General features: G+C 46.5%; 1 pseudogene; it reads right to left on the bottom strand.

The window, feature by feature from the left end:
* LOC101528734 (large ribosomal subunit protein P2-like) overlaps window positions 1-24538 on the bottom strand; it is a 225316-nt pseudogene that overhangs the window by 73831 nt on the left and 126947 nt on the right.

Genomic DNA, 24538 nt, shown 5'->3' with positions numbered 1-24538 from the left:
TTCCAAGGTACATTCACGGGGAGCTGTGTTGGAAATGGAGGATCTGGGACTTGAACTGGTTTTTCTATGAGATGCTGGCATTGCAGGTAGTGGATTAACATGCTGTACCATAACTCCAGTCACACCCCCTGAGGTTTTCATACTCGCATTGCTTACTGGTGGTCTCCACTTCCCAAAGAGAATATCCTTGCTCTCATACCCTCCCTTTTCCCCAAACAACTTTCAGATCACTAATCCTCTAACGCCAATACATTCTTTACCCTTTGTGGCATGCACCATCTTCCTATTTCATTTTATTGGGCACCACTTTGAGCCAGGCACTCTGCTAGGAGCTAGGGTATAAGAACAAAAATGCTATGGCTTCTACCCACATGGAGCTTTCCATTTAGCAGGGGAGGCAGACATGAAATAGAGCAATAAATAAATCTGCAGAGAAAGAGCAGAGTCAGTGAACGATAGCAGCAGGAGAATCCAGAGATGGTGACTAAGTTTTCTGAGGATATGACCACTCCAAGGGAGACTTGGCATCCTCCCAGGGCAGAACCTGCAGAGGGGCAGGCTGTGGAGGCCAGGAGAGAAAGCAGGCCTCAATAATGAGGGAGCCAGCAAGCCAGGAATCAGAGTGGAGGGGGAGGCTAGCTGCAGGACAGGAATTAGTCTTTTCCTAAGGCAAGGAAAAGGGATGTTCAATCACTTCGGAGAGCCCTCTGATTCCCAGCCATCGTCATGGAGGACTGTGGAAACTCTCAATTCTAACTCCCCTCTCACTGTCAGGGCCACACCTGGGACATGGCCATCTTTAGCTAAGGCCACCCCTGCACATCTCGCACCTTCCCTCCCATCATTATGTCCTACTGCTTGCTCCTGGCCTCTCATTTGCTTCTCCCTACAGGTGACTCAGTTCTTAATAAAATTTCTCCTGTCCCTCCAAGAGTCCATCGTGGAAGCCACACCATTTCCTTCCCCACATCCTTCTTCCTGCGCCTGCTCTGCAAGACTGCAACTCCACACACATCAAACCCTTACCTGGGTTTCTTCTGAGTTCTGATTTCTGGCCTATGAAGTCTGAGAGAGTGCCTATCTGGGGCTGTCCTGAATGTTTCTTTTCCTCATTGTTTTAGCCTTCATGGTGCTTCTTAAACCCTCATAACTCTCCTTGAAGCTTCCCCTTCCTCTCCTCCCACCAGGGTCTCACCAGATGACCTCATTTCCTATGCCCAGGTGAACACAAAGGCTATCTCAGACAGGAACTTACTCTGTGGTCCAGCCTAGCACCTGCAGATTCACTTTCCCTCCTCCCTCTGTGTCAACCCATGACTCTGTGTCCCTCACGTTCTCTCTCTGGGAGGAGGCTCATCCGTTATTCATTGACAGGAAGGAAAAATCCACACAGCATGAGCCCTTCTGTGTCCCCAGTGCACAAAACAGTCCTGGGTACATATCAGGTATTTGAGAAGTACTTTTTGAATGATTTCTCTCCTCTTTTCCTTCAGCCTAAGACTCTACTGATTCATAGCACTAGCATCGGAACCTACTCAAAGTGTTCTGACCATTTAAAACATAAAGGAAACCATAATAAAAGCCTCTTGGCCTGGTGCATGCTTCTGTCTGCTACAGCTCTGCATCTCACTTTCTCTGCCCAGCACACATTACTTGAACAAGTTGTCTACACACCTGCTATCACTCCATCACCTTTTATTCGCTCCTTCATCCCTTGTCATACTTCACCCTTCCAAGGAAATTGCTCTGCTCTGATGACCTCATTCTTAACAAGTACCATGCACACTTCCTGCCTCAAAGAGTAACTGTTGCCTTGGCAATGGCTGACTCCATTAACTTCTCCTTTCATTGGGGACATGGTTCTCCTGATGACCATGGTCACATTATTTCACCTGTCTGCTACCTTGTTCTCTCTATCCTTGAGCGTTCCCCCCTCCAATCCACCAAATGCTGCAGTCAGCCAGATCTCTCTAATGCAAACTACATCATGTCACCCCTTGTGAGCCCCTTGTCCTGGCTCCACTGTTCTCTGGATGACATCAATTCTTAGTACACAGAGACTCAGAATGCTGGGCCTCTCCATGAGGCCCAGCATCGTGTGCTCCCATCTAGCAGAGGATTTCGCATTCTCTGTTCCCTAGACCTGAGTTGATGCTTTTCCCACTGGGCACTTGATCCTCACTTGATCTTCATAGCTCACAGGTTTCCAGACCCAACTCAAGACTTTCAGATAATTTATTGTCCAAGCTTGAACCAGTGTTGTATTTCTAATCTTGTGCCAACTCTTAGTAACAACCCATATTTTTGTATAGTATCTTGTAACCTGCAAAATGTCTTCACTTTGACTTTCTCATCTAATTGTTTTAAGAACCAGATGAAATGTATTCACTGTTACCTTCATTCCACAGATGAGGAAACTGAGACTCAGAGTTTCCGTTTAACCAAGGTCCTGCTGTGAATGCAAAGTAGGCCTAGGACTTGAGTCCAGGTATTCTGACCCTCAGCCCTGGATGCGTTTGCTATTCTCCATCCTATTTTCCTATTTTTGGCCACCCCTAGAGTTGACTCCCTAAAACAGCACCCAATATTCAGCATTACATATTAGCTTTGTCTGCTGATCTGAGACCCTTGTGCCCTGAGAGTGCTGCCCGCCAGCCTGTAGGAAGACATCACCCCAAAATATACCTGCATATTACCATGACATGTTTTCCTTTCCTTGATTCAACTTCCCTAGAGAAGGGCAGATCATGTGCTACATGACTAAAACGAAGTGGGAAGGGCAGAGATGAATGAGGTAGGAATGCCATGAGGAGGTGGCCAAGAGGCAGAAGTCAGAGAGGAAAAGCCACTGCTGAGTGGGGCCTCCCAAGTCTCTGGGCCACATAGATCCATGCCACCCCCTCCTATCTCCAGCCCACGTTACTTCCTCCCACCTCTGATTAATAAAACTGACATTACCAGCCTTGGTGTGTTGCAAGCTGTGGTGTGGATTCCATCAAGTCCACCATCTGCTTTTAATTCATTTTCCGCTGCCCCTTTGATTGCTGTTTTGCCCGAGTCTTGTCATGATAGGCCTCCTGATACAGCTGCACATCTGGGCTGTGTGCAAAGGAGCTGGAGGGTCATCAGCCTACAGATGGTTTGCGAGAGTGGGCTCCATCCTCATGTAGTGTCATGGAGTGTCGCCGTGCTTACAGAGATGGGGGAAGAATGCTCCCACTCTGACTCAGTGGGGCTGTACCAGCAGGTACAATAAGCTGGGTGAGCTCATACAAATCACTAAATCTTTCTGAGCCTCTGTGAGCTCATCTGTATAAGGGCTGGGATCATAGGACTTTACTGTCCTAAAGTACTAAGAGTTATTTTTTTAAAGATTTATGTATTTTTATTACAAAGTCAGATACACAGAGAGGAGAGACAGAGAGGAAGATGTTCTGTCCGATGATTCACTCCCCAAGTGAATGCAACGGCCATTGCTGCTCCGATCCGAAGCCAGGAACCTGGAACCTCTTCCAGGTCTCCCCACAAGGGTACATGGTCCCAAGGCTTTGGGACGTCCTCCACTGCTTTCCCCGGCCACAAGCAGGGAGCTGGACGGAAGTGGAGCTGCCGGGATTAGAACCAGCGCCCATATGGGATCCCAGCGCGTTCAAGGCGAGGACTTTAGCCGCTATGCCACACTGCCAGGCCCAAGAATTATTTTTTTTTTAGTTGCCATTTGTGGGTATAAGACTTGTGGTGTTATGGTTGGGTGACTTTTTTGCTCTATCTCATGATTTATAAACTGGAGGATGGAAAGAAGAAGGCTGGTGTTGGGGAGGAAGGATGAATAACGGACCCCAGGATGTCCATAGAATCTGTGGATAGTATTTCGAGTGACAAACAAGACTTCGAGGTGTGGCAGAGTAAAAGATCTTGCCATGAGCTGATGTACCTGCATTGTGCAGGTGTCTTATGTGTGATTACGAGGAGTTCTTCAGAGGGAGGTAAGAGATCAGAGAGGAAGAGGACATGACAGGAGCAAAGATAAGACACTAGAGGAATGTGGGAGCCTGAGTCAAGAAACATAGGCTTCCAGCAGGAGCTGACAAGTTGGAAGATCCATATTCTCCTTTCAGACCTCCCAAAAAGAACTAGCCCTGCCACATCCTGGCTTTTGTTCAGTGACTCTGATTTCAAACTTTCATAGTCTAAAACTACTCACCCAAGAGCACAGACATGTGCTGTTTTAAGTTATCATGTCTTATTTTCTCCTTGCTGGGTCATGGTTCAATGGCTTAGCCACCATATATGATACCAGCATCCCATATTGGAGCACCAGTTCAAGTTTCAGCTGCACAACTTCTGATGCAGCTCTCTGCTAATGTGACTGGGAAGCAGTGGAAGATGTCGCAAGTACTTCATCCCCTGTACCCACATGGAAGACCAGATGGAGTTGCAGGTTTTTAGCTTTCGCTTGGGCAGCCCTAGCCATTGTAGTCATTTGGAGAATGAACCAACAGATGGAAGATGAATGTTGTGTTCTCTCTCTCCCTCTCTCTATTGTTCCTCCTTTCAAATTAAAAAAACAACAAAAAAGCTTTTCTAAAAAGTCACTACATCAATGATGACTGATAAGTGGTCACAAGAACTGAAAAGGCAGGGCTAGCTTCATCTGTTTGCAAAATAAAAACAAAAAAAATATCAGCAGATTGAACGCCCCAGTTCAAGGTAGGGTGGGTAGTCAAAAGCTACCCAAACCTTATAACCAAAAGCTACAACCTGGGAGCTGCCCCCAGTCAGAGGCATTATTTCAGGCTAGGATGATAGCACCCCTCTTGCAATGTACTTTCTTACACAGCAATGCTGACCAACAGTACTATAACCAAAGCCACTCAAGCAATTTCAGAATTTTTTGATAGCCACACTAAAAAGAATAAAAGCAAGTGAGACAACTTTTAACATATTTTATAACCCAATTTATCTAAATCATTACTATTCTAACCAGCTACCAATTATATATATTGGTATATATATTATTATATATTATATATATAATATATGATACATATATATATTTTTTACCAAAAGATATCTTTCTTTTTATTAACATGCTATACTTTTATTCTTTTATTTTGGGGAGCTAAGTCTTTGAGATCAAGTGTGATCATTCTGAAAGATTAAGACTGTTAGCTCCTGTGAGAGGATCTGCTCATAGGACTCCTACTAACTGACCTTGAGGGGACAAGGATATGGGGAAGGTAACAGACAAAAAAGCCCTATGTAACCTGAACAGGATACACTCATGTAAGATCACTAAGAGTCAAGCCAACGGTGAGAGGAGAAGCAGGGCTGGGATTTGAGGGTACAACCTTCCCAGTGATGGGGAGAAGGGGAGAGAGGCAGAGTGGAAGGGAAAGGCCCCAATGGCCACATCATCCTGTTATTTGCATCTTACACACCTAGTGATGGGCTTTGTGAGTGTACTCCAAGTCTTGCAATAGTTTCCAAGTCTTGCAATAGTTTCCAATGCCTACACCTAAACACCATCAAACCAATGAACTGTCTACTCCTTTTCTTTATGTCATTCTTATTTTTGTCGAGCTAGAAATAAGGGATCCAGGAAAGTGCACCCCACTCCCCATGTTCTCCATCCTTTGAGTCCTAAGACTTTACCCCCATTGTACTCTAGAAGGAAAGACTGGAAACGATAGACTCCAAGAACCTGGAAGATATTTTAGAGTTTAAATAAAATACTCAGTATGAATTGCTGACCCTTCCAAGATCATGCCCTGGAAATGGCTCTGCTCTGTCTAGTCTGTGGTGCTCTGGCATATTTTCCTTTTCCAGCCTCTTCTTTGCTGTCATCCTGCCCCCAGCTCACTCTTATGAGCTTCATGCATCAACCCATCACTCGTCCCCTCTCCCTTCCTCACCTGCCATACTATACTTCTGTACTTGCCTGTACTCATGCAGACTGACAGCCACTGACTAAAGCCTCTCCTCACTTGTCCCTTTCGCCCTAATCCAGATGCCTGAGTAACAGGTATGACAGTTGATCCCTAGCAAGTACTTATACCTGCTAGCTAGAAGTGTTTAAATGGCTTTGCCCATATTAACTCTATGTTATAGGCATTTGAATGATGCCCATTTTAACACAGACACCCATGAGGTGCAGAAAAGTTAAGTTGTACAAAGTCACATGGTTTTGAGGGAGCATCAGTGTTGAGTGTAGGAAGGCAGACCTCAGAGCCCATGCAGGGACTACTGCTTCTTGTATCATTCCTTGAAACCCAGTCCAACACCTGGTCATATTTGAGCTTCGTAAGAGGGGGCTCTGTGAAAGTGGAGGGGCTGCTGTTAGGACACAGACTGTCTGTGTTGGGCTTTACGCTAAAAGGACAGGATTGGGAGGGATACACCTGCCTCCTTCCTTTAGGTGACAGCTTGTGATTCTATAGAAACTTCCTCGCTTTGGAGAAACATCCATGGACCTGAGTGGATGCAAACAGGCTGACTCACCAGTCTTGGACATTAATTAACTGCCTAGTGTCTGGTGCTGGGAGAGAAGCTGCCGCCATCCCTCCCACTCCTACCATTAGCTATCCCCACATTAAGGCTTAGGCACAGTGTTCTGGGGTCAGGAGGGAGGGCTGCTGAGAAAGAAGGATGAAGGCTGTGCCCAAGTTTCAGTTTGAGGACATTTGTCAAGGTGGAGAGAGGTGGGTGTTCTCCATTCATAGCCTGGTTCTAGGTGGAGGTGTTCAGGGGGAAGACATAGGATGGTTGAATTGCAACCCTTCACCCCCCCATCCTTGCTGATGCCAGAGGTTCTTTCTTGTAATACCATGTTATTACAAAAATCTAACTGCTGTCATCTGTGAGGCTTTCTTTGAAAGTCACTTAGACGAGCATTCCTAGAGAAGAATTCATTTTCACCTGGAGCCAAGAAGAGGGGTCTTTTTTATATAAAAAAAATTCATTACCAGGACCTGAAATGACTTCCTTTTGCTGATTATGGTATGTCCAGAGCCCTCCAACAACCATTCCAAGTCCTTCGGCAATCACCTCTCCATCATCACTTCCTGACAAGGCCCAGAAAGGCATCTGGGAAAGCTAAGTCCTGACTGACACTTAAGAAACCCAGGCTCAGAGAGGTTCCGAAAGGTGTTGAAGGCCCTCCAGCTAACAGTAGAGGCTTTGGAGTCAAAGGAAGCGGCTCCAATCCTGCTTCTTAAGTTTAGAGTCACATGACCTAGTGCCCATGGCTTAACCTCTCCAAGCACTGGCCCTCCTATTTGTAAAATGGAGACAATAACAACAGCTGCCACGGGGTTTCTGTGAGTCATCAATGAGAAGATGCAGGAATCCCTCTGTGGAACATAATGAGAAGTGAGGAAGCCAGTCTTCCAGATGAGGAGCACGAGCAGTGTGGGAAATTTGATCACTAACCACCCCAGGCTCTTCCAACGCCTCCACGTGTCCCCTGCCGTGCCTTAGTTCCAGACAGACCTGTCTCCCCAGGATGTACTTCTTCATCTTCCCTCAATCCTTGGAAACTTTTCCTTCTCCCCCCATTGACAAGTGGCACAGAAACACTGTGAAGAACGTAAGGTGCCTTTGTTAGGAGCTGGCACCGCAGAGTCGCTCTGCCACACTCTTCAAGTTCCTTTCCATACATTCTATTTGCAAGTTCTAGGATGTATTTGTTTGGGTGCTTACATCCTTTTGCTACATTTGGTGAATTTATACTTGTATTTTACTTAGATTTCTGATTGTGGTGAAATACTCAGAACTTAAATTTTATCATCATAGCCACTCTTAAAAACATAATACAAGTTTCTTTTGCTTGTAAATATTTTTATTTATCTTATTTTCACTTTACTTGAAACAAAGAGGAGCAGAAAGATTTTTCATCCACTGGTTTGCACCCCAAATGCCCACAACAGCCAGGGCTGGGTCAGACAAAAGCTAGAATCTAGGAGTTCAGCCTGAGTCTCCTTCAGGGGGTAGCAGGGATTCACGTACTTGCACCATCGCCCACCACCTTCCAGGCACATTAGTAGGAAGCTGGAATTTGGAGCACAGCCAGAACTAAAACCCAGGAACACTAATGTGGATTAAAAGCGTCCCAAGCGGTAATATTAACTGCTGCATCAACACCCTGTAGAAGAGTCTTCTGAAAAAAATTCCTGCATAATCTCTATCCCTAAAGCATATGCCCAGCCCCACTGCGAGTCTTTGGTTCAGGGCTATCCCAACACTCCTGTTAAGTTTGGGTGAGATGTTCTGCCCCGTGGCGATGTGACATGCCAGAGGTGGCCTCTTTGACATGGGGTCTGCTTGGTTCTGATGAATTGGTTTGGTAACTCCTCCATCTTACCTGACTCAGATGTCTCGTTTCAGCCCCAACCCCTGCATAGTACATGAACCCCTGGCCAGTGTTCTCAGCCTTCTGCCTACACAGTCCATTCTCTTACATCCTCAAAGAGGAGCCCATTTTGCACTCCTGATGATTCAGAAAGAGGATGCTGCAAGGAAGACATCTGGGCTGACCCTTCCTGATCCCTGAGTGTGGACATGCTTGTTTGCAGTGCCTCATTCTAACTTGGTGACCCTGGCCTGGCCTGTTAGACTAAGAGTCATTAATGCAAATGGCTTCTTCTGAATTGGAACTACACTGAGAGTCTTACATACATCATGTCACTTCATCTCACGACAATCCTACGGAGAGTGTATTATAACCCCTGTTTTTATAAACATGGAAACTGAGGTTCAAAGAAGTCAAAGTATATGCCCAAAGACACATGACTGGTCAGCAGAGAAGCCCGTTGTGAAGCCCAATTACGTCTGGTCCCAAAGCCGGTGCCTCCTAGTAAGGCTGCCTCTACTCTGTCCCCTCAGGCCTTCTCTCCCCATCACCTCTATGGTCATTTCTAATAAAGTCCATGCTCCCCTCTCCTACTTCCACCAAGTCAGTGCAAAGGTCCTAGACATGAGAGCTGCCATGGCTTCTCATTTCACATACCAACCTAGGGTAGACTCCCAGCTAGATGGACAAATCATCAGATGCAGACTCCAGCTGAATCAGATCTTGCCTAACCTGCACACAAACATGACCCCCAGCAAAGCTTTCAGCTAACTCTGCCAAAGCACTACGAAGGTCAGCTTTCCTGAATGCCCACTCACTCATCAAGTGCCTTGTTTGGGACATGGGGATTTGGGTCCTCCACACCCAGTGCTTGAATAATCTGTGCTAATCCTGAGTAATCAGGTAACCAGAGGCCTTGAGCATGATCCTAGCTCAGCTACTTATTCTTGTTAGAACAAGTACTTCTGGACCATTAGCATTCGTATTTTATTCATATTTTATAGCTATAAAATCACAACATACGTTTTTGTGTGTCACTTCGGTCATTTTGAGCAGCCAAATGTACCTTACTACCTGTTTTTGTAAATAAAGTTTTATTAGAATACAGGCAGCCTGTTCACCTATTTACATACATATGGCTATGTTCACAATATGTGGCAGAGCCAGCAGCTGCAATCAAGACTGTATGGCCTTAAAGCCAAAATTATCTATGATCTGGCCCTCTCTGGAAGCAGTTTTTCAACCCTCGATTTAGGACACTATAAAAATATTCCCACATCGTTGGCCAGTCTTGCTGCTGTAATTAATGGCTACAACAGCACTCCTTGGGGCAGCCTGCAGTTTTCAGCTTGGCACTTCTCACACAGTCAGATACATTTTAGTTGGTTTGGGTAATTCACAAAGATCCTTGCATTTCTACTTGAATTTTTTTCCTTAGGAAAAATGCCCACATGAAGTCTTAGGTAAAGTCACCTGCTGTGCTTATCAGGATGCTCAAACTTTGGTCCCTGTTACGAGTCTTTGTCTTGCCCCTGTGTTAGATAGTATCCTTCCTTACCCATGAGCAACTTTCAACTCCACCTGGGTGCAGAATCTCCTTACCTTTTTGTTCTAGGAAGCTTCCTGCTTAATTCACCGAGATTGCTTCTGACCGCCTGTTTTGCCCAGCCTTGCATCTAGGTTCTTCCTCCTCCACAGCCACATTCGTTCTACACTCATTCCTCAGCCTTCCTCTGCCAACCTGATTCTACACAATGGTTCTATTTTCTCTCATCTCCCTCTGAGCGTCTCTCATTTGCAATTCCCACACCCACTGGGGCATCAAGCATCCAAAATAGATCTCTTAGTGAACAACAAAGAGGGGCTCAGTGCAAAACACACACAGATCATGGGGAAGAGAGCAATCTGTCAAGAGGCTTCCTTCCCTTACATTGGACACAGCACTGGGTGTCCAGGCCTGGGGCTGCTTGCCAACAGCACTGATGCATCTCTGCCTTGGGGCTCGCTGTTGTCCCTGCCTACGATTCATTTCCACGTTTTCTGTATCCTCTGGCTCCTCAGAAGCTCTCCACATATTGGCTCCTGATTTACTAGATGCATAGGCTATTTCTATGGGGGAGCGGCTAATAAAAAAAGGAAAAACTCTAAAAATGGATTTTTGCTCAACACTGCTTGCCAATGAGTTTCTTTAATTGCAGCATTAGGCACATGTGCAATTACTTTCATCGAGCCATTCTGACATAGTAATTTGGACTCTGGAAGAAGTGGAATCATTCTGGGAGGCTGAGGCCCAGGGGCTTGGAGCTGTTGGCCCAAGGATCTTATTCCTGCCAGGGACTGGTTCATAACTTCCCTCTCTAGGAACCCTGCCCTGATGCTAGGAGAAAAAGCATTCCCATATCTTGCTTTACTTCCTCCACAAGAACACCTCCATCACACTTATCCTGCTCTCTTAAGAACAGGATGTTTTATCTTCACAGCAGTCCAAGAAGGTAAGTAGTATTCTTGATTCCATTTGATGAATGAGGTAACTGAGTGTTAGGATATGACAGTTAAACTTAATTGAGTCTTGAAATTTCTACTTACTGGCTGTAGCTTCAAAATACTTATCAAAAATACTTGTTTTTTATTGGAAATGTAGATTTACAGAAAGAGAAAGAGATAAAGAAAGATCCTCCATCCGCTGATTCACTCCCCAAGTGGCTACAGTAGCTGGAGCTGAGCTGATCTGAAGCCAGGAGCCAGGAGCTTCCTCCAGGTCTCCCACGTGGGTGCAGGGTCCCAACGCTTTGGTTCACCCTCTGCTGCTTTCCCAGGCTACAAGCAGGGAGCTGGATGGGAAGTGGAGCAGCTGGGACACAAATCGGCATCCATATGAGATCTCTGCACGCGAGGCAAGGATTTTGCCACTGAACCATCGTGCTGGGCCTGCTTCAGAATATTTTGTATCATTTTCTTCACCTATAAGATGAAAATGATGAGTTGCGTGCCATAGAGGTGTGAAGATTCTTTTTGTAAGACACACTATTTATTCATTTGAAAGGAAGGGAGCAAAAAGGGGAAGGAGAAAAGAGAGAGAGTGTGTGTGTATCTGCTTGTGAGAGAGAAAGAGACAGAGAAAATTCCATCTGTTGGCCACTAACCAAATACCCACATGAACCATGCTTGAACCAGATCAAATTCAGAAGACTGGAATGCAATCTGAGCCTCCCACATGGGTGGTGGGGACATAAGTACCTGGACCATCATCTGATTCCTGCAAAAGTGCACATGAACAAGAAGCTGGAGTTGGAGGTGGAGCCAGAATTGAACTGTCACCCAGATTTGAGATACGGTAAGGTTTTCCACTCTTTTCTTGGGAATGGCTGTTTAGATCCCATGGTGTTTGGCCAGGAAACAGGGAGATGAGACCATGAACCAGCTCTCTGATTCCTTAGCACTTCTCTCATTCAATAGGCACCTGCTGCCTTCCCCTAGGCTACATGGGATATTGGAGGCCAAGCTGATGGCCCACAAATCCGTGAAATGCCAACTGCAGCCTTTAAAAAACTACCTTTCCTGGTTTGGGATCAGTAGGAAGGTCTTGGCCCTGCCTTCCGTCACAGATGTTTTCCCTTTGCTCTTTGGACACACGGTGACATCTGAAGGTGGGGGGCGCTGTCCATCATCCACTAGTTCATAACATGTGGGACTTCGCCACAGTGATGGAGAAAGCCCTGTTAGGACTCAGGCCTGATGATCCTGGTCATTTAGACTGAGGCCTTGGGCGAGTCATTTTCTCCCCGAGCCTCATTTCCTCCACTGTAGAGGAAGTATTACAAGGCCTTCTTCACACGATATTGCAAAGCATCCGTGAAGCCAGGTGCAGTGGGATTAGCTGAGATTTACAGTCACAGGAAAGGCACAAAGAATAGCACCTAACACCATGCAAAAAAATCTTAAGGCTGACATGCATACTGTGAAGTTGCCAAGGAAGCCACTTGGATGGGACTGGTCAGATCACATGCAAGTAGAAGAAAAGCATGATGGGGAATTTAAATCTGAGTGGGGCAGGATGTGTCCCCAAAACTTCGATCGGGAAAACACAATGGCCCATTAAACCTACTTGCTAGTCCTCTTGAAGCTACTTTATGAATGCAGGCTCTTCTTGCTGAAACTTGTTTTCTCCATGTTCATTGTTAGCTTACATCAACACTACAGGTTAGCTATGAAGACAGATGAGTGATGTCCACATCTAGGGCATCCTCCTGATGACTTGGGGACACCTCCAGGAGGCCTCTGACCTGCTGTGCTGTACGGCCCGTCTCTCCATAATCACCTTCCCAGGAGTTTTTAGAGAAGTGGTTCCCAGGCCTGACTATGCATCAGAACCACCAGGAAAAAAGGTTTCCAGGGTGAGGTTATATCTCTAGACGCAAAAGGTGCATGTGGTCTCCAGGGTGCAAAACTTAAGGACACACCTACTATTTAGGCTATACAAGCACAAAGTTTGCACCTTAAATTTTGTGCTCTGGGTACCAGGTTTGCCTTCGTATGGTGCTGGTCCTGCCTCCAGATCCAGATTTTTTTTGTTTTGTTTTGTTTTATGCAGGTTAATAGGTGTAGTCAAGTGGCCACTTGGGAGGAAGATAGATGTTAGTCTCAAATAGGCGCTTCCTGATCTGCAGGTTTGCAAGAGGACTTAATGGACCTAAGGAAGTTGGGGAAGTTATCAAACAGGTTTCAAGGGGGCCAGTGCTGATAGCACTGAAGTTGAGACCTGTTTGACATGAAACCTGGCTGTTCTGGGGCTGGTGGTTACGAGTTTCTTCTTAATCCAGGATCTGCTGTTCCAGCCATCCATCTCCCTGCAGTCAGCTTCGGAAACTTCTAGGTCTATAGCAGTTTGAACAAACATTTTGATCAGCCATAAGGTTAGCAACTACCTTTGTTAATCCAAACGTGAAAAGGAAAGGAGGATATACTGGTTTTTATTTTTGTTGGCTTGTCTATTCATCATAGATCTGAACTTCTAAAAACCTTTATAAGGATTCTGATAGATAACCAGGGGGAAAGGCACTGTCTGCTGCCTTGTCTTGACCCCTGATCTGAACAGTACTGTCTATTAGCAGTCAACGCCCTGATTCTTGGGGAAAAAAATCCACACCTGGGTGCCATGACCAGCTCCCATGACAATTCTCATTAGCAGGCACAGAAAAGAAGAGCAACGCTTGAAATCTGGGTCCTTTTCCTCTCCAACATGGCTTTATTCAGTCTCATCACTGCAGGCAGAAGCACAGGTGCCTGATAACTCATGTTGGCTTTGCATCTTTATTTCCTGTTTGCCTTCAGAAGACCTGGTTAGGTGCTGCATACCCTAGTTCTCTTCCATCCCTTTAGAAAGTAAACATACAGAATTTCCTGACTGCCAGACTTCACAGGGCTCTGGAGCTAATGGTGACACATGCCTGGTCCCTTCCTCATGAAGCCCTGACTGAATGAATCTATTTCAGGAGGCTGTGATGAGGGCTACGATGGATGGCCCTGGGAGTTGAATAAAAGTTGAGCAAAGCAATGCTGATCAGCCTTAGGGATCAGAGAGCAAAGTGTCTGACATTAACAAGAAGCAGAGTTCTCAAGTGAGTTGTGTGGATTGGAAGGGAAGAAGGCAGACTCTGGGCATTGAGAACAGTTTGTACTGAGGCCTAAACAAGAAGGGACTATTTAAGGAGCTGAAAACCAACTGTGGAGAGCAAAGCACAGGGAAGAATGAGCCCATCCTCCAGGACCTCCAGTGCTGGGTGGAGGCCAGTTCATGTGACCAACATGGTTTTCTCCATTGGTCAAAAGCTTGTAGTACATTGGGCTGTGAGGAACTCCAGCTGACTGGTTTTACGAGGACACTTTTGATAGCACTGTGATTAAACCCAAGGGCAGGAACATGAAAAGACCAGGCTCTGCAAATGCTTAAGGAAGGAGAGGATGGGGGCTTGGTACAGACTGCTGGAAACACAGATGGAGAGCACGAAATGACCAAAGCTGCAGAGTCATCTCTCCAAGACTGTCCTCCCTCTCTCAAAGTAGGGATACTTGGCTGCTTCTCTGTATTTTCCATGTGTCTAGTGCTTGCATCAGTCAGGGCCCTCTCTCTGCTCTCTGTCTCCCTGAATCTTGAGAAGAGGAATCATATGGGATTCTAAGCTCTAACCCCCAGTGTAGTCTGTATTTAATGTTGTAGACCAGAGACTAAACAGAACTAGCAATTTCTGGCCATCACCTGAAAAATTCCACTGCCTTCTCCTTCAAAGCAGCTTCCAGTATGTGGGTCTAGATTGGGGACAGCTGCAAAAAAGGAGACACTGTGAACTGTTTATAGCATTTCTCCCAGAAGTCTATAAGATTCAGGGGAGCCTAACACCACCAGCTTATTATCCAGAGTGGCCTGTGTGCACACTTGGTTAATACAAAGTAAATGAATGAGTGAGTGAATGAATGAATGACCTGCTTTCCCTGTCTTCCCTAAAATCCCATTTCACTCTGAGCTAAGCTTCCATGTTCTTAGCTAGGAATCTAGAAAGACCTTCACCTCCACTGGCCTCACATGGAAACTTGGAAAAAGGGCCCAAGGGGCTGCTCCCCATCAGCTGCCCCCATTCTTACTCCACACATGGGTCACCTTGGAACATATAAATAGCAGGCAATTTTCTGGATGCAACTTGTTTTTCTCAATTTTCCTAGAACAGGAGGTCAGAGTAAGGGCCCTGAGGGGAAGTTTGAAGGAGCTCTGAGGACAGGTCTGGCCAGCAATCAGTGCAAACAGATTTTCCCAAGATTCTTTAGAGCCCTAGAGTAGCAGGGAGCTTCTTATCTAAGACATTGCTTGTCCCTTTTCTGCCCTGCCTGAGGCCTGAAGAGTAAAGGAAAGAGGGCAGAAAGGAGTCCTGCTGCATAGACTAGGGCTCCTTCACAGCCATCCTTAATCACCTTATACTGATTCCAAGGGCATGAGCACCTCCCTTACACAGGTAAAAGAAAGGTGATTCGGACAAGTTAAGTCACTTGCCCAAGGTCACACAATTGATCAGACAAAACCACCATTAGCTCAGGTGCTGGCTATCCTTTTCCTCAGCAGAGCATTCCACAGGCCCTGCACTAAGGGAGTACTTGTGCCAGGCTCAACAAGGTGTCATTGACAAGGGCATGACACCAGGACAAAGCAAGAATGATGTGTGCATGGGGCCTTCTGATCCACAGAGCCCTGCAAGTGCTTTAGGTGTTGACAGACTCAGATGAAGAAACTGAGGCATAGAGACTTAAAGTCATATACCCACAGTCAGGGTATGCTCTGGTCTTTTGGGTTCATGTGAATGGGATTCCACCTTCTGGGGCTAAAGAGTTCCCACAGCAACTGCTGAGCCACAAGACAGAGTTGCTTGTGAGGCCAAGACAAAAGGAACAGTCACCACAGTCAGTGATGTTGTCCCGAAGAGCTAAACATCAGGATGGTTTGGAACAGATGGGGAGGCACATGGCCGTTGAGATCTTCTGACTAAATAATGTATTGTGCCCACAGAGACACAATGCTGGTCAGGAGATGGTGAAGTCTTTTGAGAAGCCCCATCCTGGATGAAGGCAGAGTTGAGAAACTGGGCTTGGACAAGTGTTTTTATGGAACAAAGCTGTCCCTGGGAGGCAGTGGGGAGACTCAGGCTGGATTGCACGGAGCTACCTGGGTGAAGATTCGGGGAGCTCTTGCTCTCTGAAGGAAACAGGTGTATCATAGGCCCTGAAAGAAGCTTGTGGGGGAGGCATCATTGGACAAGTAGTGAGAAAAACAGCATGGACATTAGAGCAGTGGGGAATCTTGGGAGAAAAGACATCAGGACCAAAGCAAGTGCCTAGGTCTCCTGGGTCCTGGTTCCTACAAATGCCTGAAAGATTGGCAGTGAGGATGAGGTGTTATTTTTGGATTTAAGAGTTGGAAATCCAAGCCCCAAATGTAATGGGTATGTGTGATTTTCTTCCCTAGCAACACCCTCCCCTTTTCCAGCCACAGTCCAACTTCTGTTTTGGCAGGGATAAGGAATGATGGGGTGGGAGGATCAGGGTGGATGTCTACCTCTGCTCTATTCTCAATCATGCTATAGGGCATTTCAGAGATAGTATGCACCAGGCCTAAGCTGACAGGAAAATCACACTCCCGTATGTCATGGGTGGAATTATGCCCTGCCCCATAATGCATAACCTAAAGTCTAAACCCCCTGTCCCTCGGGGGGACACCTGGAAATAGGGTTGTTGCAGATTAATTGGTTAAAATGAGTTCACATGGGGGAGTATGCATCCCAAGTTCACCATGACTGGTGCCTTTATGAAAGAATGTCGTGGGGAGGAGAAAGGGGCACAGGGAGAACACAGGAGGGAAGAGATGGAGGAGGTGGAGGTGATGTATCCCCAGTGGCATGGAAAGCTGCTTCCTCGCAGCTCTCCAAATGAACTGCCTTGCCTTAATTTGGAGCTTCAGGCTTTAAAATGGAGGGACAAGGCCTTCCTATTGTTTAAGTGAACTCCCTGGTGGCACTTCGCTAGACAAACGTAGGAAATGAACTACTGGTGACAGTACTGATTCGATAGTGGGCAGGAGACGTAAGCTGATGCCACCAGGATGATGTCTGACCTTTACAGGCACCACTTACATGCACTTCTTAATTTCTGTTGCCGTTTTGTCACCACGAGGGAGGCCTTCCTGAATGTGAAGGCTGCAGGGAGGAAAAACTACGTCTTGAGGAAGGGGCTTACAGTTCCGTCTCCAGGCACACTCAAAGCTGTCTCCACCTCTAGACTATTGAGTTACATGAACCAAAAAAAAAGCATCTTCTGATTAAGTCAGTTTGTGTAAATTTTCTTTGGCTTGTGAAACAAAGAGTTCTGACTTACATAGTTCAGTTTCAACAAAAAGTAAGAAAGAAGGAAGGAAGGAAGAAGGAAACAAAAAGAGTAGAGAAAGGATTAAATACTTCTTAGAAGGATTCTAAGATTACATTTGGTTTCTTGTTTGTTTTGAAAACAGCAGCTTGCATACAGGAGGCCACCAGAGCAAGCCTGGAAGCTCAGTGCTGGGAAGGGCCTTAGTAACCCCTTGGACGCGTGTTCTGTGTGGTCCACAGCTGAGTCGGTAGCTCACCCCTCAGGCCCTGAGCTCTCTCATGTGAGCATATGCATGTGGAAACTGCTTACAAAATTATAGATACGGCATGAGAAAATTGTGATGGTGGTGATGGCAATGATGAGGGTGATAAAGTTGATAAACTCTGGGTTTTTGAAGTTAAAAGCCTTGATGAAGAGAAGTAGTGGGGTCATTAAAGGCAAAACCTTGCCTCCTCTCTTTCCCACCTGGCCCAAGGTTAGTTCTGCTGGAATCAAAGAAGCCATGCCCACTCCTCTGTGAGGCAAGGGAAGGGGCTGGGTTTGTTCTGATCCTGAGTGAGGCCTCTTACTCTGCAGGTGGTGTTGAGGAAGTGAATCAAGGCTTCCTCTGGGAGCCATGGCTGTGCAGAGTAATTAACCAAGGCACTGGCTGCCTCCTCTCAAGGAACAGAGGCAACCTCAGTAAAAGACTGAGCCCGTGGGCCCAGGCTTCTCTTGATCTCATTCCCTCTGTGACTGGCTTGCAGAGCTGGACACCCTGCCTTTGTCTTTTCCTTTTTAGTCAAAATCCCTTGGAGGTCAGTGAGTGGCTGGGTTGGGAGGGAAAAGATCAGAGGCGGTTTGGAGAGCTCCCTGGGACTGACTGCAATTCTAATCCGAGCTCTGCTGCCAAAGGGCACTGTGACCTTGAGAAACCCCTATCTTTTTCTTTTTTCTTTTCTCTCTCTCTCTTTTTTTTGAGAGATAGCTTCTTCATCTATTAATTCCAGGACTCAGACCTAAGGACAGTTCCAAGATTAGGGTGAGAAATGAGAGAGACAGAGAGAGAGAGAGAGAGCACAAATTCACTAGATCCACTGCATGCACCTCGGAATCTAGCAAGCTTGAGCTAGAGACCACATCTGAGACACTCCAGCAGCATCTCCTATGCCCCATTTGCTGCAAGAGGCAGGGTGGTTAAGGAAATGCTAGTGGTGCTAGGGAGGACGAGTGTGTGCATTCCAAGAGGTAGCCTCAGCCTCCGGCCCCTCCTCCAGCAGCTAGGCAACTAGAAACAAAAGGCAACAATAGAGATAGTGGCTGTTATTCCCTGGGCACCCTTTCTGCTCCCTTTAAGTTCTCGCTCTTCATCACCTCTGTCTGCTCTTCCGGGCATAGCTGTATGTTAGTGCTCAGAGCCACGCTATATTCTGATTGGTACCTGTTGTTCCTGACCATCAGATCCCCGCCTTTCTTTACCTGGCCTCTTGCTTGTGGATAGAATCTCGAATTGTGTTAGGACTTTTCACAGACAGCTGCTGCTTCATCCTCGTGCTGATGGTGACTGCTTGGCCATGGCTAGGGAAACAGCTACTCCCCCTGATGTCTCCTTATCATGACCGCAAATCAGCTCTGCTCTTGCTGGCCCTGAGATTGATTCCTGAGCTCAGTATGTAGAACTTGACATTTATCTCTGCTAAATTTCATCTTGTTGATTCAGGCCCTTGTTCCTCGCTGTCACGAGAGTTTGAATCTGCCACATTCACTTCTGCCCCGGCTTTGTGTGGGGCTGCAGAGGATGGAGAGTGTGGTTAACGGGTGTCAGGATGGGAACAAGGTATTGTTGCTCAAAGGCAAGGCTAAGTTCATTGGAGAAGGGAAGGGAATTTGGGCTGGGAAGGATAGGGTTTAGGAAACCACCCTGGTTCAGGCCGGTATGCAGTGGCACAAAGAGCTCAACAGAGGATATTCGTTACCAGTAAGTAAATTTGATTTTGGTGATAGCGGGAGAGTGTTTAATTTGCTGGGCAGTAGAGTAGTGCCAGGAAGATGTAATACCAGAAGAGGAGGACATTGGGAGTGAGATCCAGCCTGAGATTAGGAGAGGAAAGATCAGAGAATGGATCTGGAGGACGAAAGTGCCATCAAGGACTAGGTAGCCTGTGAACCCAGGCTCCTCCATTTCCTTCACCTCGCCTTCAACAAGTCCTCAAAACCTGAGGATTCTACCGCTCAGCTACCTCGCAGTTCACCTGCTTTCTATGTCTGTTTTTTCTCTGCTTAACACATGACTATTTGCTGCTAAGTCCACTGATAACTAATGTCCTTGTATTCTCAATCTGTCCCCTATACGATGCCATGACATCTTTTAAACTTACGAGTCTGATCATGTTGCTTCCTACTTACATGCTTCAGTGCTCGCCATCATCATAAGCATGCAGTGTAAACTCCTCAGGGTATTGCAAAAACCCTCAGTGATCTGCTTCCTCAGATTTGATTTAAGCATCATTCATCCTAAAAGAACCACAGACACTGAATACTGCCAGCCTGCCAGTCTTAGTACCTCCCAATCTTTCTCTTTGGATCCTCCTAACCCTCCAACACTCCTCTCCTTCACCAAGGAGTTCTCTCAAACTTGGTGGCATTTTTCATCCTAAGCGAAGCCCTCTTGGAATTCAAGGTCCAAATCCTTAGCTATTTCATCACCAGGGCTAGCAGCTCTGCCTGCTCCCATGACCAACTCATTACTCTAGATTTTATTAGTTTATTTGCCTACTTCTTTCAGTAGTAGATTGTAAGCTCACTGGAGGGATTGCTTTTCATTATCTCTGCATACAATATGTAATGAAGAGGTTTTTGATGAAATGAAAATTAATGTCAATGTTTTACTTAGGGGAGGGTTCCAGGATTCTAAGATCCAGGAGTACAAAATATAGGGCTGAGGATGGAAAAGAAACAAAGTCACAGGGGTTTACAAGTGTATGTTTGTATGTGTGTAACATACAACCAAACTATGGTGTCATATTCTGAAAAGCCAGTCTTGGGAAGCAATAAGCCAAAGATTATTATTTGTGCTCCTTTGTAGTTATGTGAGTTTGCATAAACTCATTGATCTCTCTGAACTCATTTTTTTGACATGTAAAATGATGCCCATATCTGAGATGATGTAAACAAGGAAGTCACCTTGCCCTGTGACTAGATGGCTTTTACTAACATGCAGCTGGTTTAGACTGTCATGCTGAGGATATGAAGGTGCAGCTCAGCGGCTTCCTCCACATAGGAAGTCTGTTGGTCATCAAGGGGATCTTCCATAAGTTACAGCATAAGGAAGATCTTCATGGCTACAACCATGTAGGACCCATCCTGCAGTCCTTCACAGGCACAGAGGGGTCTGCAACACTTGGACAAGCTGCTTGGGTTTGTCGGGGCCCCACAGACTGGGGACTCTGCCACTCTCTGACTCCTTCTCTTCCCCTTGCTGTGTTGGACATTAGTCTCTAAAACAGCCGTCTTTACAATAAAGCCTATTGATAGGCAAGAGCTTGGTAAGATTTCAGTTGTCTTCTGTTAGCTGCTTCTTCCTCCCAGGGAGGGAGGACCCTCTGCTAGCACACACGGCAGCCCCGGCCCAGCCTTATCAACAACGCTGCCATAAATTATCGCTCTGGATGTTTGCATCCTGGAGAAGTGGTTAATCTGACCTCACTGGTTTAAATTTCCAAGGCCGATACTTATGATTGCCAATCCAGATCCTGAGGTTCATTCTCTCTGGAGACTTATTCCAGGGACCAGAAAAAAGATCTTTCTGGGAAGCTCAGGTAGTAATTATCTCAGACTTTGGGACACCAATGATCTCCGTCACATATGTTTTCTTCATCCTCTCCTTCCTTCTTTTCTTAAAAAAAAAAAAAGATTTATTTATTTTTATTTTTTTAAGATTTGTTTATTTTTTATTGGAAAGGCAGTTATACAGAGAGGAGAGACAGAGAGGAAGATCTTCCATCTATTGATTCACTCCCCAAGCGGCCGCAATGGCTGGAAATGAGCCAATCCGAAGCCAGGAGCCACTTCCAGGTCTCCCACATGGGCGCCTCCCAAGGCTTTGGGCCATCCTCGACTGCTTTCCCAGGCTACAAGCAAGAAGCTGGATGGGAAGTGGAGCTGCTCGGATTAGAACCGGCACCCATATGGTGTCCTGGTGAGTTCAAGGCGAGGACTTTAGCAGCTAGGCTACAGCACCAGCCCCTCTTCCTCCTTCTTTCTTACAACCTTTATACATCAGAACACCATTTGCAGTTTGGGGTTGTCAAAAAAGACTTTAATCTGGATTTGGTTCCAAATTAACAGCTATTGTTTGCTGCACCCTCACCAAATAAACACATTCACAAATTTTTCTCTCTCTCTCCCTGCTACGTCTTGCTACCACCCCTCCCCATCCTTTTCCCTACTTCCCTCCCCTTCTCTCTTTTCTTTAAACCTTTTTCTCCTTCATCACTCCCTTCCTTCTTCATTTACAGAGGAGTTGTTGGTTATGGTTGTGCTGTGGCTTGGGGACTGGAAGATAAGTGAAACAAAACCAATCTTTTGGAAAAACTTCTAGGATTTGAGGAGACTGAATCTGCAGTAGCAAGTGACAAGGTATACTCACACGCACTGCAACCTGCTTGCCTCAGCAACAGGAAACTCCCCTGACCGGGTGGGAAGGCAGGGTGGGGCGGGGGTGAATGGGCAGGGAGGACATGGGGAGGTCAGGTGCCCAGAAAGCGAGCTGGGCCATGGAACTCCAACAGCAGTTTGCCCAGCATGCTTTCTGGCCAAGAATGATATCAAAGCAAAGAAGTAAAGGGAAGAAAGCAGGTGTTACAGCAGAACCATTCATGAGAAGTTGGTTGGAGTCTAACTCCCACTTGGAAGTGGCACAAGCTGGCAGGTAAGAGCACACCTTGGGAGCCAGAGTTGGTTTGAACTTCCACCCTCTCTTTTCTTGGTGGGGGTTGGTTGACCAGAACTTGAGTTCCCTAAGCTTGCTTTCTCTGATTTGTCATGCCTGAAACAAGGGGACCTATCCAACAGCAAGATGGAGAGGAATATGTGTGCTAACTCACCTACACTTAGCTCAGCATCTGGTGCAGAGCAGGACATCAGCCAGAGCCTACTGTTAGTTACTATGATATGAATCTGACTTTGCACTTCAGCATCTAGGCCAGAGGGACCTTGGAGGAATTTTAAACCAGGGATCAGATTTTGATCTTATCTTTCTTTTGAAGTTGGACATTGGCCAATATCTATGGGACAGGTTTCAAGATTCCCACTTCACAGATGAGTACGGTGAGGCCTAGAGAAGTGAAAACTACCTCCTCCACAAGGTCAATGGTGTTATTTGTAGCAGACCTAAATCCAAGTTCCACAATTTTCCTCCCCACACAGCTTGCCAACAGTCTGACAGACGGCATCATGCCAGCCTTGCCCCGGTTCCAATTAGCAGACAAATCAGAACTGGCTGGCAGGCTCTGTACCTGCTGCAGTCGCGTTTATCATTCATCAGAGGAGAAACACTGCACCAGGCTGGTGAGTCAGGCCCCTGCAGAGAGATTTAAGGTGATGCGGCCTACGGGGCTGGTGGTGAGGACCAGAACACGGACCGTCAGATTTGCTCAGGCACAGAATACTCCAGCCGTTCATAGGCAGCAGCCCAGAACCCTCACCAGGCAAGGATGGACTCTGTCTTAGCCTTGACATTGTAGGGGCTGTGGGTGGGGGAGTGCAGCTTCTTTCTATGTGAAATGAGGAACTGGGAGAAAGCTGGCACTAGTAAATCATGCAGTTATGGGGACTCAGCTCCTGCCTCTGTACAATCCCTGGAGGAAGGTGGTAGGGGCTGTACAGTAACCATATAGTAAAAAGGGTAGGAAAATGGGCATCCTTGCTGAGCCCTTGCTGTGTGACCTTGGGGGTTTCCAGCCGTGTCTCTGAACCTAGGTTCTCATATGCGTATGACAGGAGGTTGTCGTGCAGCAGAAACACCTCGATGAAATCTATGAGATTCCCAGACACATCTTTTTCATTTCCACCTTTCTCCCCATTTTAAAAAGCGAATCAACATGAAAATTTGGAGGACTGTCTACAGTTCGAAATTCCTAAGTTCTCTTGAGGAAGCAGCAGGCCAGGTGACACTGTGGGTGTGATGGACTCTGGGGTGGCCACTGTGTAGCACAGTGAATTCATCCATGTCCTCTGCTTCTGGAAGCATTTGAAAGTGCAAGCTCCACTCAAAGCCTTGATACTTCACATGGGAGCAAGAGAGAAACCCACATTCCCCGGAAACTGTGTATCCTCTCCCGTAACACCATCATCTTGTTGCCTGCATTTCCACGCCTGCTCTGATGACTGCCTAACACCACAGAGTAATTACCAGCTTTCATAGAAACGTGTGTGTTCATATACCAAGTGTAGCTTTTTAAACTACCACACCCTCTGGGAGACTCTGGGACACTCATCCCTTAGGGACTCACCTTCCCACAACCAGTCTCCACCCCACCCACTCCATCTGAACACCTCCAGCTTGACCAGTCTAAGATTGGGTGGCTGTCACCTCAGTTTCTTGTATTAGCCATGCCCAGAGAGTTGAAGAGTTATTTTTTTAAAGATTTATTTATTTTTATTACAAAGCCAGATATACAGAGAAGAGGAGAGACAGAGAGGAAGATCTTTTGTCCGATGATTCACTCTTCAAGTGACCGCATCGGCCGGTACTGCGCTGATCCAATGCCAGGAGCCAGGAACTTCCTTCAGGTCTCCCACACAGGTGCAGGATCCCAAAGCTTTGGGCTGTCCTCGACTGCTTTCCCAGGCCACAAGCAGGGAGCTGGATGGGAAGTGGAGCTGCCGGGATTAGAACCGGCGCCCATATGGGATCCCTGGGCGTTCAAGGCGAGGACTTTAGCCGCTAGACCACGCTGCTGGACCCGAGAGTTTAATCTTAGTGCACAAGTTGGTTGAAGGTAGACCACATCTGCAAGCAACGTCTCTCAGAAGGTGGATGACTCCTCTGTGGGAAACTGCCTTTGTTCAGCCTTCTTTCTTTAGCTTCAGACACAAGCGACCCAGCTGCTTTGAATCAGTGGCTGCTGCCTCCCACCTAGTATGTCCCGCCACAGCCACTTCCTTGCCTCCACCTTGTTCCTTTTCCTCATTTCAATCTATGACACTGCTAGCTGCCTGATGCAGAAAATAAGAAGTTGTCTTAATTTAATTTCTCTGTGTCCTAAGCATTTCCCTGTCACCTATCAAAACCAAACTCTAGTG

This window comes from Ochotona princeps, chromosome 17 (genome assembly GCF_030435755.1).
Source record: "Ochotona princeps isolate mOchPri1 chromosome 17, mOchPri1.hap1, whole genome shotgun sequence".
In the NCBI taxonomy this organism is placed as follows: domain Eukaryota; kingdom Metazoa; phylum Chordata; class Mammalia; order Lagomorpha; family Ochotonidae; genus Ochotona; species Ochotona princeps.
The sequence above is the reverse complement of the archived record's forward strand: the minus strand, read 5'-3'. Positions and strand labels throughout refer to the sequence as shown.